This window comes from Lissotriton vulgaris, chromosome 2_1, assembly GCF_964263255.1.
Source record: "Lissotriton vulgaris chromosome 2_1, aLisVul1.2, whole genome shotgun sequence".
Lineage (NCBI taxonomy): Eukaryota > Metazoa > Chordata > Amphibia > Caudata > Salamandridae > Lissotriton > Lissotriton vulgaris.
In genome coordinates, this window is record NC_141687.1 from 834,554,020 (window position 1) to 834,566,835 (window position 12,816).

Genomic DNA, 12,816 nt, shown 5'->3' on the forward strand with positions numbered 1-12,816 from the left:
ATGATAATTGGTTTCCACTGTATTTTGTTTTGTTTGAAACTTTAATAAGATGAGTGTTAGAAATATTGATTCTGGTTTGGCAGAGGTATGAAGAAAATATGGAATAAAAGAAATATGGTAAAAGAGCAATGGAGTAAAAATGAAGATAAAATGAAGAACTTAATTGATTTGATTCATTCAGTTGCTGAAACGGCTGTGCAGTTTGATTGGAACCCAAATCGGTTCTGCTGCGTTTGTTGATACTGCGCGGAGCAAGCATGCACGCCTCTATAGGTCTGAAGTGGTCAAGCACGAAAAGCAAGGAGTACACAGGTGTGCATTTCACCACCCATTTGTTTACATTGGCAGAGGTATGAACCATGCACAAGTAGGAACCACCACTCTAGTTAGGGTAAGCTAGATACCCACTAAAACATAATCTGTGCTCACCCTGTGGTAGCTTGGCACACATCAGTCAAGCTTATTTAAAGAAATGTGTAAAGTATTTGTGCAACACACACACAATCACTTACACAATTAAAACAGCACAAAAATACTCCACACAGGGTTAGAAAAATACATTATATTTTTATGATTGAAAGAAGACCAAACAACAAAAATCCAATAAGTACAACAGGAGACAATACTTTTAAAAGATTAAATAAAATAGTAGGGCTTAGAAGAAATTAGCTCTTAGGGGTCACTTGAAATCGCGCTGGACTATGGTAAATCCAAAGTTCAGGTCATCCGCAATGGAGGGCAGGCTGTCTACAGGACTCACGCAGGTCCTGCTGAAAAAGTACCTTAGATGTCTTTGATGGTTCTGAGGCTTCAGAACAGGAAGCAAGCCAGCATGCCCTTGGAGTCACTCTGGGTTCAAGTGAGATGGGTCCAGTCCTTGTCCTTAACAGGGCCAAGATCAGCAGGTAGCAGGGCTGCACAGCAAAGCAGAAAAGCAAATCTTTTAGAGCAGCAGTCAAGCACAGCAGTGTATACTTCTGTCAGAGTTCTGCACAGGTCCAGTAGTGTGCTGTCTTAGTAGGGTTAGAGCCCCAGTATATACACTAAGTTGTGCCTTTGAAGTGGGGTGATTTCAAGGCAGTCCCTTGAAGTGTGACCATACTTGCAGCCGGTGGTGGATGGGGATAGGCGTCCGTGCTTAAGAGCAGTGTATACGGGCAAAATATTTAAACAACCTGGAATAATAGTAAAATACCTGTATCCTATCCCCTACTTGCCGGGATGGAATTACAACCGGCACAGAGGCATACAGAGATATTTTGCAGCGTGACAGCCCTGCGTAAGTCATGGGTTCACTCCCGGACGGCGAAACACGTGTTGCTGGAACAATCAAAAGAAGAAAATAAAATCACAGAAAAACCAAATTTGAATAGCATTGTGAATATATATGTTGTAATTAGCAACAGGAATACTGATGTATGAGTACTCAGGGATTGTCTAATTCACAAGTTTGAACAGCATTCACATATGGGCAAAAATATTACCTTAACTGCAGACAGTGCCTGGTCCATAATGTGGGACTGCAAACTGGCAGCCAAAGGGTTTGTGCTGCAGGGGGTTGGGCCTTCTTGCTCCAAGGACAAAATACAAATGAAAACATGCTGCCCTTAACCCCAAACAATATGTCCTGGGCGTCAGACTATGGGATTTCCACATCCCTGAATCAGTGCTGCACACATACTAGTAGCATTTAAGTTACAGGCCCTGGGTATATGGTATACCACTTTACAAATGACGTACAGGTAAACTATGTATATCAATTGTAAATTCGCATTGTCACCATGTTTATGGGAGAAAGTGACGTACAGTTAAACTAAGTATATTGATTAGGAATACACCATTGTCACCATGTTTCGGGGAGAAACACGTGCACTTTAACACTCTCAGCAGTGGTAAAGTGCTCAGAGTCCTAAGCCCAAGAAAAAGATACAGCAAAAAGAGCAGGTAAGCAGGCATAAAGTTTGGGGTAAGACCACTCTAAGGATGACAAGTCTAACAAAGAGTTTCACAGTTACAAAAAAAAGGGAAGAGACCTCGATGTGATCCATAAATGTTCCTGTCCTTGCACCCTAAGCAAGCAAGTAATACTCAACTCCACTGTCCTGCTGACATACCATTTCCCACTCTCTGCAACTCAGACTCCACCATGCATCTCATCTACATGCCTCCCATGCAGAACAAGGACTTCATTTATGAATTTGTGGATCTTCTCACCACATCAACCATCTGACATGCACACACCACTTTCTTGGATTAAATCCACCCCCCACACCAGCAATTCCAAACCTGGGCTCCATGGACCCCTGGGGGCTTGCAACGCCTCCCGAGTGGGTCTGCAACTTTTTAGAAAATAAATCTCAGCAGACTTCAAAAGTACACATATATAAAAGGCAACATTGAAAACGTTATATTGTAAAATGCTGTGTAAATGTGAAAGAATTTGAAACTGGGGGCCAATATTTAAGTTGGTATTGTTACCTTTACTTTTTGAGGTAGCACAAGTACAGCAAACAGAATCTTGTCTGGACAGTTGGTGGCCTCAATGAAAGCACAGATTTGCTCCAATAAAAAGAGCATGCACCAGGAGTAAAAAAGACAGAGCTGGAATATTTAGTGTGTCTCCTCATGAGTGAAGGATTCTTTCTTTAAACAAATCTTGCTAAAGCTAATTAAAGCGCTCTCCTCTTCCAACAAAGAGCAATTATTATTTCTTGGGGTGTGAGAGTATTTTGTGGAATTCAATGAAAACGTTGTTACCAAGACCAAGAGTGTGAGACAACTCAAGATAAATGTGTATTATGAATGGAATGCCCATAAACGGAGTACTTCCAAAGAAATAAAAAAAGATATTGGGTCTGGTAGAACTTTGAAATTTTTCAATCCAGATTTAATGTGTAACATAACTGTTGATGCAAGTAACTAGGGTTGGGGTGCTATTCAGAGTCTACTGGAGCAAGAAGCTGACAATACAATTACCATTGCTTCCAAAACCTTAAAACCTTCTGAATAAAAATATTTTGTCGTAGAAAAGGAGACATTAGCATGAATCTGGGCAGTTGAATGGTTTAAACAACCTATTTGGGCATACAGATTCCTTATTATCACCGGCCATAACAATTAGTGCAAATTTTAACAGAAGAAAACAACATGAATGTTTATGCTCACTTGAATAGATTAACTGCGCGGATAAATTAATATCAATTTGGTGTGGGTTACATTTAAGAAACAATACTAATGTGCTGATTGACTAGCTCATACGGCTAATTATGAAAAGTCATATGAATATGCTCTGGCTGACCTAGAGGATTTCATTATTGCTATTTGTAGTTAGTTAGATTACTGATACATGTATAAAAAATAGGACCAATGGGCTAAGTGCTTACTAAATGATCAAATATGAACTGACATTTTGTGTTTTATTGAGCAAGGTTAGCCTAATAAAAGGAATAATTCTCCAAGCTTACAGCCTTTTTGGAAAATTAAATGAAAGTTGCTGGTAGAAGATGAGCTGAAGTGATATAGTTACACATTTGTCCCCCCTAGCGTGTTATGGCAGAGGTTTATTAAATTGTCTCACTGTGGATATAATAGTAGAGCTATGACAAAGAAACAACCTAGTTTAATGTTTAGGTGGGCCAGAATGGACACTGGTGTGGAAATATTTGTAGAAGGATGTGCAATATGTGCCAATGCTGAGAAGTCATTAATTACCCATGAAGCACATCTCACTACTGTACAGTCTCCTGACATACCATGGCATTCATTAGGCATTGACTTCCTTGGTCCTTAATTAATCGAAGCCATAGATGAGGCATCTCAATGTGTTATTCTTTTGGATTACTCCCTAAATGGTTTGAGTCAAAGTTTGCTGAAGACGCTATTCCAACTAACATAACCACATTTTAATAATATTTGTTTGTTAGAGAAGTTAGCCCTGCTGTTATGGCAATGACAATGGGCTTCAGTTTACATCCGTTATCATGAAGATTGGGCCATTTAATATAAGCAAACTGCCATTTACCATCCCAAACCAAATGGAATGACAGAGAGTTCCAAGTGCATACTGAAAGATTGCATTCAGTGGCCTGTGGCTAATTAATTTGATATCTCAAAGGCATTGAAAGCAATAAGCAATATCATGGACGCAAAGGAACACTTTCTTCTCTGTCACCAATGAAACTACTTTTTAGATCAAGCCTGACAGCACAAGCTGTATGGTTGTAAAAGACCTATAGTACACTTATAGTGTCTGCCCATTACTTACCATAGGTTGCCTTTATTGTCACTATCATTAGCTTGCTCTTTATTTAGTGCTCTCTTTGAGCATGCCTTCCTCTTCTGTGTATGTCCCTCTCCTGGACCATGGCTTTTTTACTTGTGTTTTTCCACTGCTTACTTTCTTTTCAGGAAGTACGTTTTTCTTTTTGTGAAGTCCTACATGGTGGTGCCTGTGTTTCCCAGCTGTCTACCTTATGTACTTCTCTTCTCCTCCCTCTGCTGCACTCTGTGTTTCTTTCTCATCTCTGAGTTTCTCCTCGCTCCCTCCGTGTTGGGCATGCCCTTTGCCCTTGTGTGCTTCTCGCCACATGTTGCGTCTTGGCTCTGGGCTTCTCCTTCAAGTGTTGCGCTTCCCCTCACTCACCTGCTCCCCATTGCTTCCCCATCCATCATCCTGCTCCCCGCTGCTGTCCCCTCCTACCCTCCAACTCCTTGTTTCTGTCACCTACTCGCTGTTTTTTGTAAAGGTATTTTTTAGGAGGTCTACGTAGCAAATTGCTGTCGGCGTCCATCCACATTAGAAACCTTTTCACACCTGTGAATCTTTGAGCACTGCGCCATCTGCACTTAACTTGTTTATTGTATATATGTCATATCACACATATTTAGGAGAATAAAAGGAGTGCAATATTGCTCATACCAAGAGATATAGTTATATTGACTACACAAGAAATTACTCCCACAGAACCATTTGCTGTTTCTTTAGAAGCCCATGATGCGGCGGCAGCATGAAACAGGATGGTAGTGTGGTTGATTCAGGGGTCAAATATTTCAATATACATGTAAATTTTTCAAACTGCGACAAATCACTAAAATAATTGTGACATGTATTTCCAAGTGGTATAACTGTATCTTTGCACTAATTAATTTCTTGTGGCTTCATAAATGTTTTTTATTTTTGTACAATCAGAGAAATTTAAAAAAGAAGAATGAATTTACAAATACAATAAAATGACAAAAAAGCACAATTAGTTGTATGACTTGTTACGTTCAGTAATGGACTGCCCAAAGAGCTCAAGTGAGCCTATAGTGAAAGTAAATAGGTCGTATGGAAGCTCATCTCTTATTCTAGCAGCGGCGCTCGTCCCAGACCCAACTATAAGGTGCTTACTCTGCTGCTGAGTGGTCAGACAGAAATTCACACGGTGGTCACCAAGCTCCTGTGGCCCCTGGAACACCTCTTCGTTCCAGGGAGGGAAGAGCGTAAGCGTGTGGTGGCAAAGAGGACTCTGACCGCGGCATCAATGAGAGCCGGTGTCTGGGCTGTGAAACCTGTGAATCTTCCACTCTCTGCCCTGCAACACATGCAGGACTAGGGCTGGAGGCCTGTTGAAGGTTCAGACCCCCTGAAGGAGAGTAAGACTATGGGGCTGGATTGCCATTAACTTTATTAAGTTAAAACTTGCTCATTAGAAGGGGAGAGACAGTCTGCTATCTTCTCTCACCGCAGTCCGGGGTGCGGCCTCCGACGTCACTTCCACCCGCAGCACGGGCAGTGGGTCACGTGACAAGTGGAAGCTAGACCGCAACTCTACACATCTTCCCCTTAACAACGGCGGCCAAAACTGTAACTGAGGCCCAAAGGTGTGGTAGAAGGAGAGGTACAGTGAGAGCAAGAATGGGAGAGAGAGAGAGAGAGGGGGGGGGGGGGGGGGGTGGGAGGGGAGAGAATGAATCACAACTGAGAGTCACTGAAGTGTTTGGTAGCTTCACGGCACGGCCCTTGTGGGTGTGTGTTCTGATCCCCTGCTCTTTTCCTTCATGGGGTCCGTCTGACCTTGTGCCCTCCTCCTGGTCTCTCAGGAGTTCGCTTGGTGTACCGTGTGGGGTGTCCCCTTCGCCTGTGTCCTGGCTGGGCGAATGCGGCATCGGCTGCCTGGGTGACTGTCCATCCAGGTTGGCTGCGGGCCCGGCCACACTCACGGGGCCAATAGAAGGTGCTGCTGTTTCTGCTACGCTGGGGCTGTCATCAAGGTCGCTGTTGTTCCTGCCCCACTGCAAGATCTTGTTGCACTTGGCCATTCTGGATTGTGTAACACACAAGAACCTAGGAGGTCTGTAAGCCAAGCAAATCGCTGGCAAAAAACTGGCAGGATTATCTCTATGTCAGTTGGTGCCCAAGTCACCATGTAACAACGTATAAAGAAGTGGAGAAGAAAAAAGGGGGAGCAGTGATATCTAATTATCAATTAGAGAACTGATCAAACCAAATCCAATACATGTGTATGTTGTGGATGACCATCAAACAAACCAAATGATCAGTCCTATCACTTGGTCGTCCACACTGTGACCTGGCGGGTCCTTAGATCATCTAGACCAGTGGTTCCCAAACTTTTGACTCCTGAGGACCCCCATTGAGTCACCACTGGAAGCCGGGGACCCCCAAGCAATTTGTAGGATTTAAATTACAAACATTAAAATAGTAACTCGAAAATAATAAACACACGTGTGCACACAAAACAAATACTCAAATTACTAAGGATTTAAGTATTTTAAATTGAAAGAATTTGCAAAAAACAGTAAGTTTAGTGCTTATTTATTATTTTATATAATTTCTAGAGTGTACTGTCACCTGTCAGGCATCCTGGCGCTAATAGTGAGTTGACCTTGCCCACCTACTGCAGCACCTACTGAGGCCCTAGATCTATGGAAATAACCATGTTTTTAACTTCCTTCTAAATGGCAAGAGATCACTGATTTGTCTCAGCTCAAAAGGCAGAGTGTTCCAGAGCTTTGCAGCAGCGACCTCAAAGGATCTACCACCTGCTCTAACTTTTTTAAATCTAGGGACTTTTATCAATTTTGCCCCAGAAGAGCGTAATGTTAGAGTAGGAACATACCACTCAAATTTGCTTTGAAAGGAGGTGCTGCATCTCCTCGACTAACTTTTAAATGATTGGTTTTATTGCACAGTACGAGGCTCCTGCCAGGGCCGGACTAGAAATCCAAAGCAGCCCTGGCAAAAGTTTTCAGACCAGTCCCCATACAGTGCACACCAAGTGCAGTGAGTGAGCCTGACCACTACAAAGGGGGCTTTGGGAGGCTCTCCCCCCAAGAAAATGTAGGATACAATGGTGAATTCTGCAACAAATGTATCATTATATATTGAATTGTATCAGCTTTTAAAGAATAGTAAATGATGGCCTTACTATGCACCAGGATACGGCAATCTTTGTTGGGTTTCTTCAATTATTCCCTTATTATCACCCTCCAACAATGACTCATCTCTGCATAGTCCCTCTGTCACATGTATGTCATTTGTTTTAGAACATCTCTCATACAATTGAAGGATGTCAGAGCACTTTACATCACACACATATAGGGGCAGATTTACAAGCTCCTTGCGCCAAGGGTGCGTCATAAAAAGTGACGCACCGGTGGTGTATTTTAGTGACCCATATTTCCAAGGCAGGAAAAGCTACCCTGCATGACTTTTCCTGGTCTTGTAAATATGGCCCATTTGCACACAGCACTTTACGTGAAAGGGGTGTTCCATGGGTGTTGCTGTGGGTGTTCCCACACAACAGCCATGAAACCAGACACATTTCCGGATTTACTAGAAATCGTAAATCTGGAAATCGGTCTGAATGCTATGCCTCCCCAGGGGAGGCGTAGGGAGGTGCATTGAGGAGAAATGTATTCATTTTGCCTAGTTTTTTTCCTCTTTCTATGCGTGTTGCATTCTGCAGCACGCATAGAATCAGTAAAACAATGATGTTTTGCAGATTCTATGTGTGCTAATGCAGCACACTTAGAAGTTGAAAAACGCCATTTCTGATTGTTTATGTGCAGGAAGGGAACCCTTCCTGCATATAAACAATCGCCTCCCGAGGTAGGCATCCTTGTACCATGGTGCAAATGTGCCTGTGCAGGCGCAGGGCAGCAGTTTGTGCGCCAGAGCAGGGGGAAGCACAGAGATGCGACATATGGTTGTAAATATGTCGCATCCCTGTGCTTTGAAAGTGACTCAGTGCGGCACAGCCAAATGGCTTGTGGCACACACAGTCACTTTCCTTGTAAATCTGCCCCAAGGAGAAAATTATTCATATGTGTAAATCAGTTTATAGAAAATGTTACATAAGGCAAATGCGACTACAAGGTGTAGGATTCACGTCATTCATATTGGTAGGCATTTTTAAAGAGAGCTTTGTCTGGAGACGCACAAACTCAGGTTTGATAACAAATAAACCTTTTTAGCAGCATCAGGATAAAGAAGGACTTGGAAAAACACATGTTTCTAACTTGTACCATGCAGGTTGCAAGCAGCTCTTTGATTACATTTTATAGGTCACTGTGCTAGTTTATATTGTCACTTATAAACTGCACAGTAACAAAAGAATCGATGTGACAAAAGCAGTAAACCACTAACCTATGCACATAAAAAACAATGTTTTAAAATGCATGGTACACATTATTTGCAGTAGGCATATTAACCCTCTGTGCTATATTAGATAAGTCAAAGCTGCCACTTGACAAAACTCATTTCCCTCCAGCAAGTACATTAATCACTGATGTTATCTTGACACTTTTATTGTTGTTGGAAAACTGCTAATTCTACTAGGAACTTTGTTGTTCTTTTAAAATTACTGCCTGACTGAGGACCCCCTGGGAATGTGTCACGGACCCCTGGGGGTCCGCGGACCACAGTTTGAGAAACACTGATCTAGACCATATGCCACACAGTCATAATAAGTACTGGATACGGTCCACAGTGTACCTCCAATCGGTGGTCAGATTGTGACGGTCAGTAGGAAGTGGTGAAAAACAGTGCAACATACAAAAAAGTGGTGAGTCTTTAAATAGGGTGATATGTCTGAAACAGATACTTTAATAGAAACCAGGCACATCCCCTAGTTAAAAGATAGGAACAGCGCAAACGACAGTATGGAACAAATGACTGTCGCAAATAGGGCCAACATGTTTCTGCCTACCGGGCAACACGTCCCTTGGCATTCGTCAGGGCCACTGCTCTAAAGGGTTGCTACTGTTATCTGTGTTAGAAAACAAAAATGTATATGACAAATCAGTGAACAAGAGTATAAGAGTAGGGACGATACAACCTGTACCTACAGTTAATTACTCATCCTCCTTGTCAGTAGGTGCTCAACGCGATCTAAAAAACATATATGTTACACTCATATTAGTAACAGAGCTTATCCCACTCGAGCTCTTATCTTCTCTTACATTCATGAAAAACTATTTCAAAACAATATATAATGAAATTATAAATTTGCTCACCCAACATGACAGGGGACTGGACCTCACCTCACCTGGACCGTGCTCAGGTATACGAGGCCCCGCACTGTGGAACAGATAGATGCGGACAGGGAAAGGCATCAAAACTCAATGTTTCATATAGAGTCTAAAATGTCTAATTACATACCCTGTGGCAAAGCATCACATCTGTCCGCCTATAGACTTAAAGATGGAGTAACATCCTAGGCATACGGCAGGTACCCATTGGACAAATGTAAAGTAATGACAATGTCATGTTTATCATAAATACCTTCTCATGGGAATAATATGTATTCCGCTATAAGGCAGTACACAATGAACTAAATAATGGCTGCTAAGTGGAAAGAGTCATAAAGTCTCACAGAGGTGTAGAATAAATGACTGGCATGCTATAAAATCTACCATTAGGACCTCCACAAGATCTAAATAGAAGCCCCTGAATTATCAAAAATGGCAGGAAGAAATGTATGGTCCTGCATAGTAATCCCTATTTGTGCAAGATTACCCAGCTCATAGACAAACCACAGACAACAGGTACTGAACTTACCTCTCCGTCGGTGCCACCAAACTCGCCTGAGGCTTGGGGGAGGCACCGAAGTGGAGAAGGTGTGGTATTACATACTAAGGAACTTCTTTTCCTTCGTTTCGAAATTAGTTGTGCAAGTCTTTAATACACATCGAAACTCTGTGCAAAGTTAGTGGTAAAGGGTATTTCTTGCCATATGACCCAGCGCTATCAAAATTGCGGCAGAAACTTACACGAGGATGCCTACTCGAGTTTTAGACACTGCGTGACCCTCCGCCCTTCCCTGTGAGCGTCGAGCGCCCGTATCCATCCGCGGAACTACAAAATGACGTCAGAGCGTCCATTTTTGTAGTTCCAGCGGCGCGAGTGTTCGTAATGTCTAAACTGATGTTGTTAGAGCATCAGCAGCAAAAGGAAAGGCTGTTACAGAACAAATGGCAGCAAATGATGTTCACTATGAAGCATAAATGCTAATACAATTACCAGAAGGGTTGGTAATAGAAAGATGGGAGAACAGGACAGCACAAGAACTACAGAATGACCTCAAAACGGCCATTATAGTAGTTCTCAACAGGTCTCTAATAGTTTAATAGCTCCCATAGGATTGAATATGCAAAAAATCTATACTTGGTCAAAATAAAGGCCGTTACATAGGCAAATCAATACCAGGGCACTTGAATGGCCACGAGTAAGACTAACATAGTGTAAATCGGGTTGGAACAAATGCACAAAAATGTTGCGAGGGCCACAATAGTGACCCATATGCTGAGTTAATGTGTTCATACGTAGAGGAACCTACAGGGAATGCCAGGGTATCTGGTCATTAAGTCCCATGGTATCTGCGGAGAGTTTGAAGACCCATCTTTGTTCTCTCTGGAACAAGTATTTGGCAACATTCTTCACATGTGAGGGTACAAAGGGTTTTTCCAAACCCGTCCATGTAAAATCAGACTCCCCATGTTGTTTCTCGAGGAAGTGTCTTGTCAGTTGTGTCATTGATTTTTTGCAGCGGAACGAGCTCTTATGCTCAAGCATACGCACTCGCACCTTGCGGGTAGTCATTCCTACATATTTACAGGAGCAAGGACAGGTCAATAGATAAATGAGGTTCTCGCTGTTGCAATTAGTGAAGTGGTTTTGTCTCCAGGGCCTGTCAGTACCTATATCTATCTCAGTAGAGTGTGTTGTTTTTGGGCAGACAGAGCAGTTCCCACATGGATGGTGGCCAACTGCTGGAGGTAAATCCCACAAAGTGCCCAAAATTCTTTTAGGCCTTTCTTTGGGGCGCGTGTGTATTAGGCGATCCCTAATGCTGTTTGATCTTTTAAAAGCAAAAAGCGGTAATGCTATCATATCATTGCCATGGTTAAGAATGCGCCAATGTTTCATGATAATTTTCTGTAGGCAATTGCTTTTAGTGTTGAATGTGCTCACGAGTGTAAGTCTTTCACATTCATTCAACACTAAAAGCAATTGCCTACAGAAAATTATCAAGAAACATTGCGCATTCTTAACCATGGCAATGATAAGATAGCATTACCGCTTTTTGCTTTTAAAAGATCAAACAGCATTAGGGATCGCCTAATACACACGCGCCCCAAAGAAAGGCCTAAAAGAATTTTGGGCACTTTGTGGGATTTACCTCCAGCAGTTGGCCACCATCCACTGCTCTGTCTGCCCACAAACAACACACTCTACTGAGATAGATATAGGTACTGACAGGCCCTGGAGACAAAACCACTTCACTAATTGCAACAGCGAGAACCTCATTTATCTATTGACCTGCCCTTGCTCCTGTAAATATGTAGAAATGACTACCCGCAAGGTGCGAGTGCGTATGCTTGAGCATAAGAGCTCGTTCCGCTGCAAAAAATCAATGACACAACTGACAAGACACTTCCTCGAGAAACAACATGGGGAGTCTGATTTTACATGGACGGTTTTGGAAAAACCCTTTGTACCCTCACATGTGAAGAATGTTGCCAAATACTTGTTCCAGAGAGAACAAAGATGGGTCTTCAAACTCTCCGCAGATACCATGGGACTTAATGACCAGATACCCTGGCATTCCCTGTAGGCTCCTCTACGTATGAACACATTAACTCAGCATATGGGTCACTATTGTGGCCCTCGCAACATTTTTGTGCATTTGTTCCAACCCGATTTACACTATGTTAGTCTTACTCGTGGCCATTCAAGTGCCCTGGTATTGATTTGCCTGTGTAACGGCCTTGATTTTGACCAAGTATAGATTTTTTGCATATTCAATCCTATGGGAGCTATTAAACTATTACAGACCTGTTGAGAACTACTATAATGGCCGTTTTGAGGTCATTCTGTAGTTCTTGTGCTGTCCTGTTCTCCCATCTTTCTATTACCAACCCTTCTGGTAATTGTATTAGCATTTATGCTTCATAGTGAACATCATTTGCTGCCATTTGTTCTGTAACAGCCTTTCCTTTTGCTGCTGATGCTCTAACAACATCAGTTTAGACATTACGAACACTCGCGCCGCTGGAACTACAAAAATGGACGCTCTGATGTCATTTTGTAGTTCCGCGGATGGATACGGGCGCTCGACGCTCACAGGGAATGGCGGAGGGTCACGCAGTGTCTAAAACTCGAGTAGGCATCCTCGTGTAAGTTTCTGCCGCAATTTTGATAGCGCTGGGTCATATGGCAAGAAATACCCTTTACCACTAACTTTGCACAGAGTTTCGATGTGTATTAAAGACTTGCACAACTAATTTCGAAACGAAGGAAAAGTAGTTCCTTAG

At 42.5% G+C, this 12,816-nt stretch overlaps 1 long non-coding RNA gene across 2 annotated transcripts; it reads right to left on the reverse strand.

Annotated features, from left to right (window-relative positions):
* Positions 1 to 549: 549 nt before the first annotated feature.
* Positions 550 to 9,580, reverse strand: LOC147731246 (uncharacterized). 2 transcript variants are annotated; one of them, XR_015308422.1, is made up of 3 exons: positions 9,517 to 9,580; positions 1,196 to 9,391; positions 550 to 914 (listed from the first exon to the last, which is right to left on the reverse strand). It is a non-coding gene; the product is annotated as an uncharacterized LOC147731246 (long non-coding RNA). The 2 variants fall into 2 exon arrangements; XR_015308421.1 differs by having other exon boundaries at positions 557 to 1,320; positions 9,349 to 9,391; positions 9,517 to 9,579.
* Positions 9,581 to 12,816: the final 3,236 nt, after the last annotated feature.